Consider the following 15591-nt stretch of genomic DNA (forward strand, 5'->3'; position numbering starts at 1 on the left):
CAATTCTGTGCTCTGACAGGGGGCTCACGGGAGCTTTTGCAACAAAGGAGACTCTTAGAATAGCACTGAGGACCGCCCTGGTCTGTGCTGGGAGACAAGTCATTCCCTAGCAACCCATGAATAGGAGAGGTATAAACTACATTCCCTTTTTGTTGGTGATAGTCCCTCCACTTGCATAGAAGTGAATTGCTGTCAGTTTCTTGAGGTGGATTTCACTGAACTTTGTTAGTAATGGACTTCTCTGTATCTTGTTCCTTTGGCTAAGATCAAGCAAGAAACCTCTTCATGTGTGGTGGGAACTTTGCATGTTTTGTGATTCATTCAGTGCATCTGATTCAACTGCCTGTCACTCAGTGGTGCTGTCTGGTATGGGAACTGCAACAAGAGGTAGTAAATATGTGGCTATGGATCAGAGGCCCTCCCCCATGTGCCATGTGCCTGCAAGCCCCATGCTAGATCATGGCAGCTCTGCCATCACACCATCCAAGACCAGCTGGTGATGGCCATCCTGGCCTTAGCTGGGACTGTGTCTTTCAACATAACTGTTCTAGGCTGCAAGAGTCAGCTGCACCTGGCATCATCATGGCTGATTAGGAGAACAGGTACATCATGATGGCCAATGTTACCATCCAGTTCAAGAACTGGTGGCAAGCCTTTGTCAAAGCCTGTGAATGGAAGCTGACACAGTACCAGCTGCTGACTGACACCCTGAGGAGCTGGGGATTCAAGGTGGTAGTTGAGGTGCTGATTGTTGGGGCTTTTGGAGCGTGGAACTCCAGAAATGAGAGTGTCCTACACGCCTGTTGAGTATCACCACTACATGAAATTGATGAGGTGCCTTGTGGTGTCTGACACAATCAGATGATTCAGAGACATCTATGTTGAGCACATCATGGGCTAGCACCAGTACATGGACTCCAACAGAACACCAGCCAGAAATGACTCAGAGAGTATTGCCTGACCTGCTCCTCCAATGAATCATGACTGAGAATACTTAAACCTGGACTGTCCCTCAGTCCTACAATTGTACTCTGCATACTGTTACTTGTATCTGTGCATACCCTTTAAAACTCACAACTCTATAATGATGTAGATGCTTTGTGCAGTATGGCTGTGTGAAGCTTTGGTTACTGATTTGATTTGGCGGAGATTTGGCCTGATTCAGTGGCCCAATCTCTGAATCCGAATTGAATCAGGAGACCCTTTAATCTCTCCGAATTGAATTGGAACCCTCCAAATCAACTTGGAGAGATTCAGAGAGATTAGATGATTTGGACATAGACAAAGCTTTAAACGCTTTTTCTACATAACTCAAGGTACCAGGTGGTTCGTGAATGCTGAGATACTGGGGCAGATGGAGCATCCCATAGGAGCGCAGGGTAGGGGGGTCCACAGTGTGCTTGGCGGTGGAGCCAGAAGTGGACCAGAAGTATTTCTGGTCCACTTCTGGGTCTGGCATGGAGAGTGCAGGGGATCCTCCCACCACCCCCTGGCTCAGCAACTGGTGCCCCTAGTCCGGGGGGGGAGGGGCACTTAGGGTCCCCGCATGGCCAATCACTGAGCTGCAGGGATGTGTGTGGGGGGTCCCTCACGCACTTGGCGGAGGACCCAGAAGTGGACCAGAAATACTTCCAGTCCACTTCTGGGTCTGCCACCAAGCACTGGGGGGGGGGGCCTCCCCGCACTCCTGTGGGACACTCCATCTGCCCCACCATCTCAGCATTCACAAACCGTGCCTGGTACCTCAAGGTATGTAGAAAAAACATTTAAAGCTGTGTCTATGGCCAAATTGCTGATTCACTGAATCAGCATTGAATCTTCAGATTTGGATTCAGCTGAATTGAATCGAGACAGCGATCTGAATCAACAGATCAAATCACTGTCCCCCAATTCAGGCCGAATCCAAATTCAAATTGAATATGGCCCATTTCACACACCCGTATTGCGCAGGGCCTTTTATATTTCCTCTTCTTTGAAAGTATTATGCCCTTAGCACTCTTGTTGCACCCCCTCAACTCCCTTCCCCACCAGACTAAGTAGGCTACGTTCTTATTATGTAACTTAGTTGCATCCCCTCACCCTCACCTACCCTGTACTATGTAGCCACCTTTGTCTAGGCCTCTGGATCACCTTCTACTTCTTTAACTTTGTAACTTACATTTAACATTAATTAATAAAGTTCAATATGTTCTTATCAGTTTAATCACTATATCAAATAGTTCATAAACTGTACTTCCTTGCCACTAATAATGTTAGCTAGCTGTTGCAAACAGTACTATTCCATAATGGGGAAATTGTTGCTAATATTTGCAAGATATTTCTGAATCAATCTAGTAAATGAAGTACTGGCCAATTACTTGAAGTGCCTTCTGTAGAATAGCGAGTGGTAGCCATCAGACCCTGCTGGGGTCTGCCTACTGTTATAATCAGACACATCCCTCCTATTTGGAAAGGAGGGTAGTATTTTGCTAGCTGGCATGTTGTGCAACTGAAAATCTAATTATGCTCAGACTATATCTTTCCAGAGCTGACAGCAGGTTGAAGCACTTGGCAGAGTTTTCATTTCCACAATTGAGTGTATGTGGCAGTGTTTTCCTGCTGAGCATACACAGCGTGTGCTTTTCTGATGAATAGTTAGGCTGCCCAACTGAGATGCTCCAGCTGCTTTTTTTGAGGTGGCTTTTGATAAACTTACACAGAAAATATTGTAAAACTGGGGAGATCTCATTCCTTAGGTGCATTTCGACCAAATAAACTTATCATTGGACTGAATCAGATGAGATGGGTCAATTATTAGGTTTTCTAAGAAATTAGGGAGACAGAAAGCCAGAATGGAATGAATGAATGCTTCTGTGACATGAGATGTTATTGCTTCTACTAATTCACCCTATCATAATTGGGATAAGAAACCAAGCAGTACTTTGAGTCACATTGGGCATGTCTACATGAGATGCATTACTGCGCAATTGCCTAATTTACTGTGCAGTAAGCACACACATCTACACAAGAACCTGCTTACTGTGCAGTAAAAACTCTTAATTGCTTTTAAATTTGCTACCTGCAAGTGCACACACACCAGGGAGCCTGAGGGCACTGCAGGCCCTGTTTGACTCCCTGGGTACACCACAGCCCTGCTGTACCTGCCTGGCAGCATCCCAGTGGTGCTGCTGTGCTGTGTGGTAGCCAGAGGCCAGTAGCCTGGTGAAGGGGCCAGTAGCCTGCAGCCTCTGCCTAGACCTGTCTGCTTCCTAGGTCTGCCTGCAGGCTGCTTCTGGCAGCAAAGCCAGCACCTCCTGTCTGTTGCCTGCCCCCAGCAGCCTGCCTTATGCCTGCAGGTACTGCAGGGCAGCCTCTGCCGCATGTGGCTTCTTTGCTGTGACCCTGCGCTGGGCGCTGCTGGCAACCACAGGACAGGTGCGCGGAGCCCCAGAAAGTGCATTACTACAGTGACATAGCTGCAGCGCCACAGTTAGTGACTGCTGATGCTACGTCATTGTAGCGTCAAGTGTAGATGCGCCCAGTATGAAATTATTATATCTATCAGATTTAACCTATTATCCCATTCATGAACTGGGAAGAACAAACTTGAATATATTTTTATTCTTTGTTCTCCGGTAATTGTCTTATGCTAAACATATTTCACTATTGGACTGTAAATAACGAACAACAAGTTACGTATTCTGTGTTCTTGTTCCGCTATGCTAAGTGAGAACTTTTGTGATTGTTCAAAAACTGGATGACAGTAACCTTTTCTAAACAAAGTGCTTGAAAAAATCCACTGTGGCTTTAATTCTCCTAGCATCTCCTGAAGCACTTCAGGGAAAATAAGTAGGCAATTTAGGAAATATTAAACCTTTTCTCTTTCCCATGAGAGAACATGAACTTTCTGGCTGTGCCGGCAGACTCCAGGTTTAAGAAAGCATTGAAGATTCTTCACGGCTAAGAGACAAAGAAACAAAAAGGGCTGGAAATGCTCTTTGCAGAGCAAAAAAAGCTTTTTAAAAAGTCATTTGTATTCTGCTATAATTTTAATCTGTACCTTTTTTATTGAGAATATTTGCTTTATTTTCCAGTGCAAATCATATGATATAAAGTTGAACATTTACGGCAGCCAGATTGGCTTGCACTCAGAATTACTTCCATGTTCATCTCCTGAGCAATCTTTTAAATAAAGGAAATAAAATCTCATTTCTACAGTGGCAAAAAAGACACATGTCCCATAGATGAATGTGTTGCTGTAGCATGCAAGTATTAGGAAAACATGTGACATTAGGAAAAGCAATAGAAGAATTGGCAATCCGTACCAAAAGATGCATTGCTTGCTTTGGGCTAGGTTGTATTCTTCCACCTAGATCCCGCAGGGAGAATGTTGACTCAGCAAAGTACATTTTTTCCCCCTCAGACCTTACTCACTGAATATAACATATGCCACTTCACATGGGCAAGTGAAAAAGAAGAGCAGGGCAGTGACCCCAGCTTTCATGTCTTGGGTTGCTAGGACCTGGGGCTCCGGTGGGATGGGGTTCTGGCATCATGCAATCTCTGTGTGCTGCCCTGTAATGAAGTAGTTGGTGAAACAGAGAGGAGAGATGTTTTTTCCAAGCCATTAAGATATAAAGTGGAAAAATAAAAATGGATGAATACTGCTGTATACTATTGAATATTTTAAATTATTGGATGTCAAGGCTTGTATTGTGCTCTCTGAATTCTGGCTGAGCTGAAACATTGAAAGGCACCCAATTTTAAGGTAAAGATTTCAAGTGATGGAAAACATATCCCATCCCATCCAATTCTAATCAGTCCCAGTGCTTAGTCACCATCCTGGTTTAAAATAACAAAAACAAAATAAAAACAAAACACCAAAACCCTGCGTATTTCTAGTAGTAACACTTTTCACTTCAGCTTCCAGCCTCTGGCTGTTGATGTTTCTTTGCTGAATGGAAAACTCTCTAGTATTGGACACCTCCCTGTAGATTCATTTGATGTCTAATTCTTCAGGAATGCTTTATGCACTAAGTGAGGTTCCAATGATGAAAAATCAGCTCCCTATTTCAACTAATGTACTGTAGTAATTTGAAGATCTCTTTAGGTAGCTGTGAGATGCTATAACGCATTCTCAGGGCAGGAGAGTCTGACTCAAAAAGATATATAAAGTGTTGGTAACTGGGGTAGAGCAGAAGGGCACAATTTGCCATATGTCTTGACATAAGCATTCTGGACTATGTATTTAAGGTATAACTAGCTTATTTTTTAAGCTTTTGTGCATAGAAGTGAATGATGATTTTATATGTGAGTGTGTGTGTGCATGCACACGCTTATGTGCACTTACAAACTTGCATTTAATTTAATTTTTTTATTAAAGGTAAAAGGAAAAATGAGGATAAGAAGATGTGGAGAACTGGGAATTAGCTAGATGCGTGAATATCATGCATGCCTCTATGTGCTTGTTTATGATGGATTTCTAGATGTGGACTTATGTCAAAAGGCATTAATGGAACCAGGCCAGAAAGGTAAGACAATGCCTCAGATAAGGTTCATTTCCTTGAATGAGGCAGCAAGGATCATAGCCATGCTGGTGCTATTGGCAGGGCTGTTACCAAACCCTGATAACAAAAGATCAGTCCTACAAATAATAGGAGGGCAGGAAACAGTGGTAATGCATAGGGAGTGCATGGGGGTGCATGTGCACCCCCTGAGAGCGCCAGTGAACCCCCTGACTGGCTGCAGTCACCACTTAGGTGATGGGCAGGGGGGTAGGCAGGAGTGCTGGTGCCCCCCCCCCCCCTGCAAGCGCCAGTCAGGGAGTGGAGTGCTGTTGCGCTCCCAGAAGCGGCCGCAGCCATTCCTGGAGGGATCAGCTGTGGGCGCCCCCCCCGGTTGCTGACTGGTCACTGACTGGTTGCCCCCCCCCAACTAAGGCAGCACCAGTTGCCCATGGCATAAGAGTCATTTGGGAGATGATGGGAGGCTGAAATGACTCCATCAGAGTGAGAGAGGGCTGCAAACAGTGCTGGCTGTTTATCCTCAGACTACAAACAGATGTCACCAATGAAGTGAATCAGCAGTGCCAGGACACAGCTGATCTGCTTCACTGGGTGAAAGAGGCCCCACTTGAACTGCAGAGTCAGGTCCCTGCAACTCCCGGGGCTTCAGAGATCCTGTAGAACAACACTCAGGGTGTGCCTCTGCAGACAGGAAACACTGGGTCTTCCTGCTTGCACAGGTGCACCCCACCTTGGAATCGCTGGGCATAGGGGTGCTGATTTGGAGTGCACCCTTGCAAATGGGAGAACCCCGGAAGGCACTCCTAGGACTTCAGAGAGGGAATTACTGTAGGGGAATTCCCAGAGTATGCAGAATTGGGCCCTGAAGCCCCAAGAGTGCCAGCTCAGGGTGGCTGGATAGCGTGGGCAGCTCCAGGCTGCCTGCGTTCTTCCACCTTAAACAAAGAGGTGTTTGCTGCAAAATAGCAGTACAAATTTATGCTACCCTTTGTCATGGCCACAAATTTGGGTATTTTTGCACAATAAAGGGTGTGGACCTCTCTTTGCTTTCTCTTTGTGCTGTCATACACATTTTTATGATGGTACAAAGGTGACATCTGTTTGCAGGCTTAATGAGAGATGGAGTAATTTGAGTTGAAAGATAAAGAGGTTGAGCTTAGATAACTTACATGTAGGCCTTCTGTTTTGTATGTTGACCCTGACTGTTCTGTATCTTTGTGAGAGAGAATAAATGATGGCTTGTTTTGAAGAATTTATTTTGATTTGCTATATTGATCTTCTGTTAGGGGCTCCTAGGAGGACACCTTTCAGGGGGCCAGTCCCAGCTGCACCTATGGAAGTACTTCTGGTTTGCACTCCAGGGGGGTTGAACTTGGGAAAAGGTATAGGAATAGCCAAACTGGAAACTTCCCCTCACGAGAGATAAAGGCCCCAAGGCCTGACACCAGTAGAGGTGCATTTGGTGAGACCTGCCTGAGGGGACAGTGATGCAGCGAGCCTAATAACCATGACTAACAGCCAGGTGAGGTGCAAGGTTGGAAAGAATAATGGCAGTCTATTGGCTTGATTCTGATCACACATGCTGTGGTGTAACTCCAAAAAGCCTCTGAGATTGTATTGGTAGAAATAACTCCAACCCCAAAGGAGAATTGCCTTTGTTGAAGTTGTGAGTCAGAAGCTGCCTGCTAGCTAGCTCTAACATTTAGATTGCCAAGGACTGTAATACAGTTTCCCCCAAATGCTCCCAACTATGCCAGCACTTCAGAGCATCCCATAATGATCTGCTTTCACTTCTCCAATTTGTTTGATATGAAAACTTGTTGCTGCCAGGTCGTTCTATCATTATGTGAATTCAAGTTAACATTGTTTTGGGAAAAACCTACAAATGCTTTTTAACATACTTGTCACTGTTACTCTAATAAAGTATTGCCAGTCTTCCAGATGGCTTGATGGCAAGTGTACAGAAGGGACAAGTATTGTTTGTCTTTCGGCACAGTTTATTTCAAATTTCAATTTTCCACACTCCTTCCATTATGGCTCATCATTTCAGCTTTCCTCCCAATGTAAGCTGCTGCCCAACCAGTTCTTAAGACCTGAGCCATCTTTCACCATTCCCCCATTACCAGCCAATATTTCTAAAAAGCTTGATTTCCCTCAGAAATGTGCTGCTTGAGAACTTCCACGTTATTTCTGACTGAACATTGAACTACAAGGGCAGTCTTCATTTCATATAAAAGTATCACACTGAACACATTGTTGGGTTGTTTTTTACTAGTTAAAAAGATAAATTCATGAATTGTCCAGTGATTGTGTGAGCCTAAGTTTTTGTACTTCTGTTGACTGCAGTAAAACTCATGTAAGATCATACTCCACCTGAAAAGTGCCTTGATGGTAATATTTTACTTATTTGGATTGTGATAGTGCAAAGGAGCTTCAGTTATAGACTAGGTGTTGGACAAACAAAACAGAAAACAAAGTTCCCACCCTAAAGAATTAAAATCCAAATTTAGGACAACAGGTGGATACAAACAGGTGAGAGGAAGAACATAGTATGTAACACAGTGGTTCTCACCATTTTAGGCTTGAGTATTCCTTGATAGATTTAAGGCACCCCTCAAAAAATGCCAGCTTTTGCTTTTTTCACTTTTTTTTACTACAGAAAATTCATAGAATAATTTTTATGTTGCAAAGATGTCAGAACAACCACAAGGCAGAATGTTTTTAACATTATGGATTCCTATTTAAAAACTCTGGGTTGATTTTGTGAATCATGTTTGCACTTTTAATAGTGTTAACATTGGGTGGCACCCTTCATAAGATGACCCCCTTGTTGAGAATCACTGGCTTAACCTTTCAAACTTGAGTTTATTGAAGAATGTGCTGAACACTTTCTAGAAGTTGCTGTCAGGTCAGATCAGGTGTCCTACATGCAATACTTTGTGTCAGAAAGGCATTAAAATGGTTGTTAAATTGTCCAAGCATCTGGTGAAACATTACTTTTGCAGGGTTGTTTAGGAATCAGAGCTATTTGTTGCCACTGTTACCTTTTAATCTACTTGGGTAGAAGGGAGGAAGTAGAACTGCCACTTAGAAGTAAATCAAGCAGCTTGAATATCTGATTTTTTTTCCTGACAAAAATATAGTATGCCTTTTAAAACAAATGGCTTTATCCAGCAGGGATCTTAATGCAGTAACCTTTCATAACGGATACAGAGCTTGCTGGCTGCTTGCTGACATTTTCAGCTGACAAGTTATCAGAATGGAAAATTGCAGTCTGTCTGTCTGTCTCTCTTTTCCCCACTGCATTAACTCATAAAGGAATGTCTAGGAGCAATTCTGCACACAGTTAATCTTTATCTAGTACCATCTGAATTCATGGAACTAGCCATTGTTCTGCATCAATCGTAACTGGAATTGGAACGGTAGAAGTGCTGAGCAATGTAACTCTGGTTTTCTTGTGCGCGTTCTATTAGTATAGAAATAGTGAAGTACTAAACTCACAAAGTGCTACTTCTGTGGATGAAGATCTGTTGGCCAAACTGTATTTTGTACCCACAGAGTGAAGCCACTTCCCATGGTTGAAGCAAAATAAAAGGGCAGTACATTCATTCACATGTTGATTTTCTTTACATCCTTTCCTAAAATATTTGGAGGAAACCTTGGTTTGTCAGCATAATTATATCTAAGTACAACAATTCTCCCCTTCCTCAGAGATCTCCTGGAGCTGACATTTGCCTCCACATTCGCAAAGAACTTTAGATATATGAGTAGGTTTGGTTATTTCAGTGTGGCTACCCATGTTCTAGACTTTGCAGTTTAGTGCCTCATTGCTCTGCAGCGTTTGCCTCTAGTCAGAGCTGTTTAAATCTTACAAAATGGGAAGAAAGAACAAATGCTAACCATGGTGGGATTAATGGGAGGATGATGAATTTATGTTAAACCTTGAACAGGCCTGGCTGGCTGGTTATCGAATGCATGGGGATGTCCCTGATTGACAGCTTTTTGTTCATGCACAGGTAGTCTGAGGCTTTTACCTCAAGGCCTTGCAGAAACTCTGTAAGCACAACCACGGCCTTAGATTCTTTGAAAAGCCCAGCCTCTGTTTTGTCAATAATATATGAGTGATAATAACATCTCTCCCTCTCCTTCACTCGCCCTCTCTCTGTTTTGCTGCCTGTGTAGGGTTCAAATGCAGTATAAATTAACAAAAGCTTAATTTTTGCCAGCTAGCCTTATTTACTGTATTCCAATTACATTTTGCATTAAATAATCATTGGATGAAATTCATGAAAAGCATTGGGAGCTAGAGACAAAACCGAGGGCTCCATCTTCTGCAAATGACTACCCACCTCAGTAGGCTACAGAGTCATCTTCCCTTTTGATTCCTCCCTCTCTGGCCTCATGAATTATTCATTCTTGTGTCTTGTGGAGGACACCCTCAGTCCTACCCTACATATCCCAGTGGTTAGAGCACCATGGAAAGAGAGGAAAATGAGTTCACACCTCCTCAGGGGCCTAAATCCAAGTCTCTCACTTCTTGGCAAGTGTGGCAGGGCACTGTTGGTACCTGCCACTTTAAGAGCAGAGCCAAGCAGCCAGCAGGTGCTTGATTGCGGTGGCCATTTTAGATCTCTGACTGCCCATATAAACAGGGCAGTTCACTGCTAGCAGGCCAGGCAGTAACTTTGCCTGGCTTCAAGGCTCCATAATATTCTGGAGGTAAGGGCAGGAACTGTAGGGGATAGTCTGGAGACTCCTGGTCCTGGTCATGACCTAAAACTGCACCCAGCTGGGAGTGGGTGGCCTAGTGGGGCTCTCAGTGGTGCGAGAGCCCCCTGGAAATGCCAGGCCAGTTATCACCCCAATGAAAGGCAGGTAGGGGCGCCTTAACCTGAGCCCCCACCTTTGGGTGGGTTTATGTAACACCGGAGGTAGTTGGAGCCAGGCATGACTATGGCCACCTGAGCCCTGTGGGGTGCAAGACCCCGAGAAATGAGACCTGGGGCCAGGCACAGCTGCAGCTGCCTGAGCACTGTGGGGTGCAAGACTCTGAGGAGGGAGAGTAGGGGCCAGGCACAGCTGTGGCCACCTAAGCCCTGTGGGGTGTAAGACTCCAAGGAAAGTTAGTTGGGGCCAGGCATGGCTATAGCCACCTGAGCCCACCAGAGAGGGAAGCCCATGGTCCTGAGTGAAGGGGCAGTGTGGAGCCCCAGTGAGGGGGGCAGAGATGAGTAGCCCCAATGAGGGGTGGCCCCAGTGAGGGGGTGGTGTGGAGCCCCAGTGAGGGGGTGGAAATTAGGACCCCAGTGAGGGGGTGGAAATGAGGACCCCAGTGAGGGGATGGCCCCAGTGAGGGGGTGGAGATGTGGAGCTCCGGTGAAGGGGGTCAGTGGCAGATGTAGAGTCCAAATGAGGGGGTAGCCCCAGTGAGGGGGTGGAGATGAGAAGCCCCAGTGAAGTGGGTGGGGGGAACCAGAGGGCTGAGAGCCCAGTATGTTTATATATGGAGTTGCCCTCAGAAGGGGCCAGAGCAAGCTTAGACCCGATTGGGTAATTGGCTGGCCACTACCCCGGTGAGGGTCATGGGAGAGGCCCAAAAGATGGTACGTCTGCCACCCAAGGTATGAACTAGGCAAAACCTATGGCCTAAGGGGCCTGCTTCAAGAGGGAGCAAGGCAGTATAAGTTGTCGATGTGTGAAAGAGACCCTGTGAGAGGGGGTGGAGAATGAGAGGCCCTCGTGACAGAAGGGTTGTATGAATGTGGGTGTGTCTGAGGCCTGACAATGAGGCCTAAGCTAGGTCTGGCTGTAGTCTGGGAGCATTGTGTCATCTGGATGCCATCTGCAAGGCTTGGGCTGTGGTGTAGGGGAGGAACAGAGCCGCAGATAATGCCCCTGGCACTGGGGCAAGAATGGGCAGCCTCCCACCTTAATTAACATCATGATTAATTAAGAACAAGGCATGGCAGATGAGTCAGGTGGGTGGTGTGCCCAAAGGTAAGGGGGGAAACTAACACTGTGGCTAGTCGGGGAGCCCACTTCGCCACAGCAAGGGACCTAACCACTGGACTATGAGGCAGAAAGTGGTGTGTCTTCCTTCCCTCTCTGATCAACACTAAAATCAATGTTGCTGTCTGTGAGTTAGGCACACTTGTTCACCTCTTTTCAGAGAGCTCTGAATCCCCACAGGACATCTCCCCTCCAAGCAAGTTGGATTAAGCTGGATTCTAATATGACTGAAGTACATAACTCTGGCCTTTGAGAGAACAGGAAAAATATGCAACTCCGGGGGGGGGGGGGGGGTGGCGGGGGCAGGGATAGGTATGCAATCCTAAAGCAAGATGTTTATTTTTGGGGGAGAAAAGACATAGGTATATTTGAGGTAGAATAGGACCTGCAGCTATAATGCACAGTAAGTTAGGGTGTGAATTAATATTAGACTAGCTATTTGGCATGGACTAGGTGTGTGTGTGGACCCAGCACAAGGTAGCTTATACTCCTGTGAAAATGGAGTAAACTGGCTTACGCAAATGTACTCTGAGGTGATGTACTCTGATTATGCAGTATGTTCTTCAAGTTTATAACAAAACTTTTTGCCAGCAATACTTCAGTCTTTTCTTGAGACTCTCAATGTGTTTTGCAAATTAATGTAAACTCAATTCATTTTATAAATGAGAAAACTAAGCCACAGACTTCCAGTCCAAGGTCCCAGAAATTACTCTTTTCTGTTTTCATTATCCTAGTCAGATTAATCCTGAGGTTCGTATTTCTCTTTAAAAAAAAAAAATCCATTTCTTTGGAACATTAAGTTAGTAATTGGAATTCATTTAACTGTTAGCACAATTAATTAAAGCAGAAATCCTGAAAGTTTTGGGGAGAAGTCTTTGTATAATAACTGTTCGTTTCTTTAAAAGAACATAAAATATTTCTGCTCTGGCTTGAAGACTCATTATATAGCTCAAAAACAAAGTAACATGAGGAAACCTACCCTGTGTTCAAAGTCATCCAGGGCCATTGTGTATGAATACATTCCCATGGACTCTTTGAGTCATGGATGATAAAAATTATCAGATTTTTTTTTCCTCAGATCAAATGCTTGCACAGCTCTTCCTTCTAAAATGAAAAAAGGGAAGAATGTTAAAATTACAGTTGGTTAAGATTTTCAGCCAAAAAATTTTATCCAAAATGAGATTTCTTTGGCAGGGTGAAGGTTAATTTTCATTATAGAATTTCCAAAATTAAACTTTTTGTTTGAACTGTAAAAATGACTTTACATTTTTTCAGTTTTCAGATGTTTCAAAATATTAAATTTGTAGTTCCTCCTTTTTCACATTTTTCCCTTTAATGAATACAATCAGAGGAATAGCTTACAGTTCAGTAGATTCCTCTTTTTTTTTCCTTTTCTACTTTTTAACTTCTTAAACTTCTTTCATATTTCAAGAGTTACAGAAAGGCTAATGTAAAAAAATAAAATGTTGTTCTATAACATGATCATGTTTATCATTCTATACTGTAACAGGGTTCCCGACCAGAGCCCTGTTACTTGGGGAAATCCCCGCAGCTGGCGGTCATGATGCCCAGGAAAGGGCGGGGGGAGGTTCCCCACGCCACCGGTGAGCCAATGGGACCCGGCTTCCGGGAATATAGGAAGGACGAGGCCCTGAGAAAGATGCCTTCAGGCACTGAGAGAGCAAGAGGGAGAGATTGCCCAAGACCCCAGGGAAAGACTACCCCAAACACGGAGTTGAGACGCAAAGAAGGGACCGTACTGCTGCCAGGTCCATAAAGGTGTCTGATACCTGCAACGGGACTGCAGTCACTGACGGTGAGTTAAAAAGGGGGAAGAAGTTGTAGGTCTGGGCAGCAACCAGACTAGACATCCCCCAATAGAGAGTCAGTTCCCAGTTGGGATCCGGAAGGGAAGCAGGCAACGGCTCCAGAGCAAAGGGGTAGACAGCCGAGACCCTCCGTGCTGGCGCGAGCAGCAAGGGAGCTCCCAGAGACGAGCCAACACAAATCGCTGGGAGGCGGAGAAAAGACCTGGCAAGCCTCTGTCACTAACAAGGCAATTGTTGGCCAATAAGCCGGCCCAAGCTGGGGTGGCTCATACCCAGGGTAGCTGATTCGGGACTTTAAGATTTTATTATCCTCAGAAGAGGGACAGATGAGACTACTTTTTTGCGGTAATTGGTGCAAGATACAAGGCACCATCTGCATGAGCTGCTAGAGAGGCAATTAGCACTGTGGGACTCCGGCCAGTACTTACCCCTAGAACTGCAAAGCCGGTGATCCTCTCGGGAACATAAGTAGGGCGGGCTGCTGCCTGTGTTCTGGGCTGCTGTAAAAGAAAAAATGAAAGAATAAAAGCACCTGGAATCATGTGACGGGTTAAGTGTTGTTACTCCATGGGTACCTACTAATTGTCATCTCTTTCCTCCCTTTAATAAGATAAAAGTTGTGGCAGGCGAGAACCAAAGGAACAGGCGGTACCCCACAGACCCGGTAACATATACTTTTTCCAAAGCGGGAGAAGGTTTGAAAAATTACAATGAAGAAAGGTGTGTGGGGGGGCCAAACAGGAAAACATTTATCACACTTTTGTATATTCATTTCATGGCCAAAAGAAAAGGAGGGGAGGGTGAGGGAGTAAGGAAAAAAACAAAACTATGAAATTTCAAATATTTAAATACTTTCTATTTTTGAAAAAATCAATAAAAACACATTTCAAATACAATCCAAGCAATGTTAAATGTTTCATTTAACAATTTTTGGAGGGGAAGGAGGGAAGTCTTTTGTGCATTTTTTAAACCAGTTCTCATTAAAATGTTGAGACTGGAAAGCTAATTACACATTGGAATAATTTGTTCTTTAGGCATTCTCAGGAGATTTAGACATAGACCAGACTAAACATATGCAAAGTTATTCCTCATTTTACATAAATTGGAAGAAATCAGATTTAAAATATGCTGCAGGTAGGTAAAAAATAATATTAAGAAAGTTTCTCTCCATTTCTGGGATAGTCCAGAAAGTATTAGCTTTTTAGAAACATAAACCTCTATTCTGCATTATCTTGGGCCATCTAAAGTTATGTGAAACTTCAGTAGCTCTTAGATGAGCCAGTGGCCCCTACCAGTATAAAGACCATGTGCATTGTGTATACATAATAAATAATAAAATCCCACATGTAACAAATCAGCTCTTTCTCTTAGATGTACCAATCAGTGAATGATCCAATTGGCTGCTCTGGCTGCTAATGACAGCAAACATGGTAAGTGTTTCTTTAAAAAGTAAAATATGCTTCTTAATTTTAAACAAGAAATAATGATAAACTATGTAATAATATTTGTCAGATTACAAAAGTAATTCAGAATTTGAAGATAATAACTTGCTTCTTGCAAGTCAAAATTTCTTTCCATGCCCTACTCAATATTTATAGTATTTAATTAATCCAACCTTTGCTTTCTTTTTTAGAGATAAACCAAGACGTAACTAATATCCAGTATGCAAAGAACCAGGCAAAAATTAACTGAATGGCTAAAATGCTTGTGTCCTACAGAAAAGTATGCAAATAATCAATACACAGTGAAGTCGACTCTACTGTACAGCACCTGTTTCACTTCTTTTGAACATTATATCAAACATGAAATCATTAGTGCCTTTAATAAAACAACGAATCAAAGCAGTGAATTTATCAACAGATTTTTCATACTTTGAACACATGTAAATGACAATGCAAGCAGCAAAGCAATGGAGAATCAGTTTCAAGTTGTATGGAGAGTAGAGCTCGCCCAGTAGAATTGCCAACCTTTTCATGAATGTCTGATACTTTCCCAAATATACTCCAATAGTTACCTGTTTTGACCTGAGCACCCAGATCAAATTGTCTCAGGTTATTCTAGTTAAGAGGAGATACTGATGAGGGAGTAAGTTTTCTTTGATGCGTTCTTTTTGCTTTCACAGGAAAGTTCAAAGACATACTTTATTGAGGCTCACAGCCCAGATTTCTTCTGTATTATGTTGTGTAGATTGCCCCAGGCTTCCTTGTCCATTTATATATGTCTACTTTTTATCTATCTGCATACGCACC

The 15591-nt window shown here is 43.8% G+C and overlaps 1 long non-coding RNA gene across 4 annotated transcripts in view; it reads left to right on the forward strand.

The window, feature by feature from the left end:
- The window catches only part of LOC109283888 (uncharacterized), a 103095-nt gene extending 87909 nt beyond the window's left edge, over positions 1 to 15186 (forward strand). For 2 of the 4 annotated variants that reach the window (XR_009460846.1, XR_002091204.2), the window contains 5 exons: positions 5363 to 5510; positions 13024 to 13329; positions 13953 to 14062; positions 14714 to 14772; positions 14976 to 15186. This is a non-coding gene — a long non-coding RNA (uncharacterized LOC109283888). The remainder of the gene's footprint in view (positions 1 to 5362; positions 5511 to 13023; positions 13330 to 13952; positions 14063 to 14713; positions 14773 to 14975) is intronic. The other 2 variants (XR_009460847.1, XR_002091205.2) reach the window with 1 other exon arrangement.
- Positions 15187 to 15591: the final 405 nt, after the last annotated feature.

The sequence above is a fragment of the Alligator mississippiensis genome, chromosome 3 (assembly GCF_030867095.1).
Source record: "Alligator mississippiensis isolate rAllMis1 chromosome 3, rAllMis1, whole genome shotgun sequence".
In the NCBI taxonomy this organism is placed as follows: Eukaryota; Metazoa; Chordata; order Crocodylia; family Alligatoridae; genus Alligator; species Alligator mississippiensis.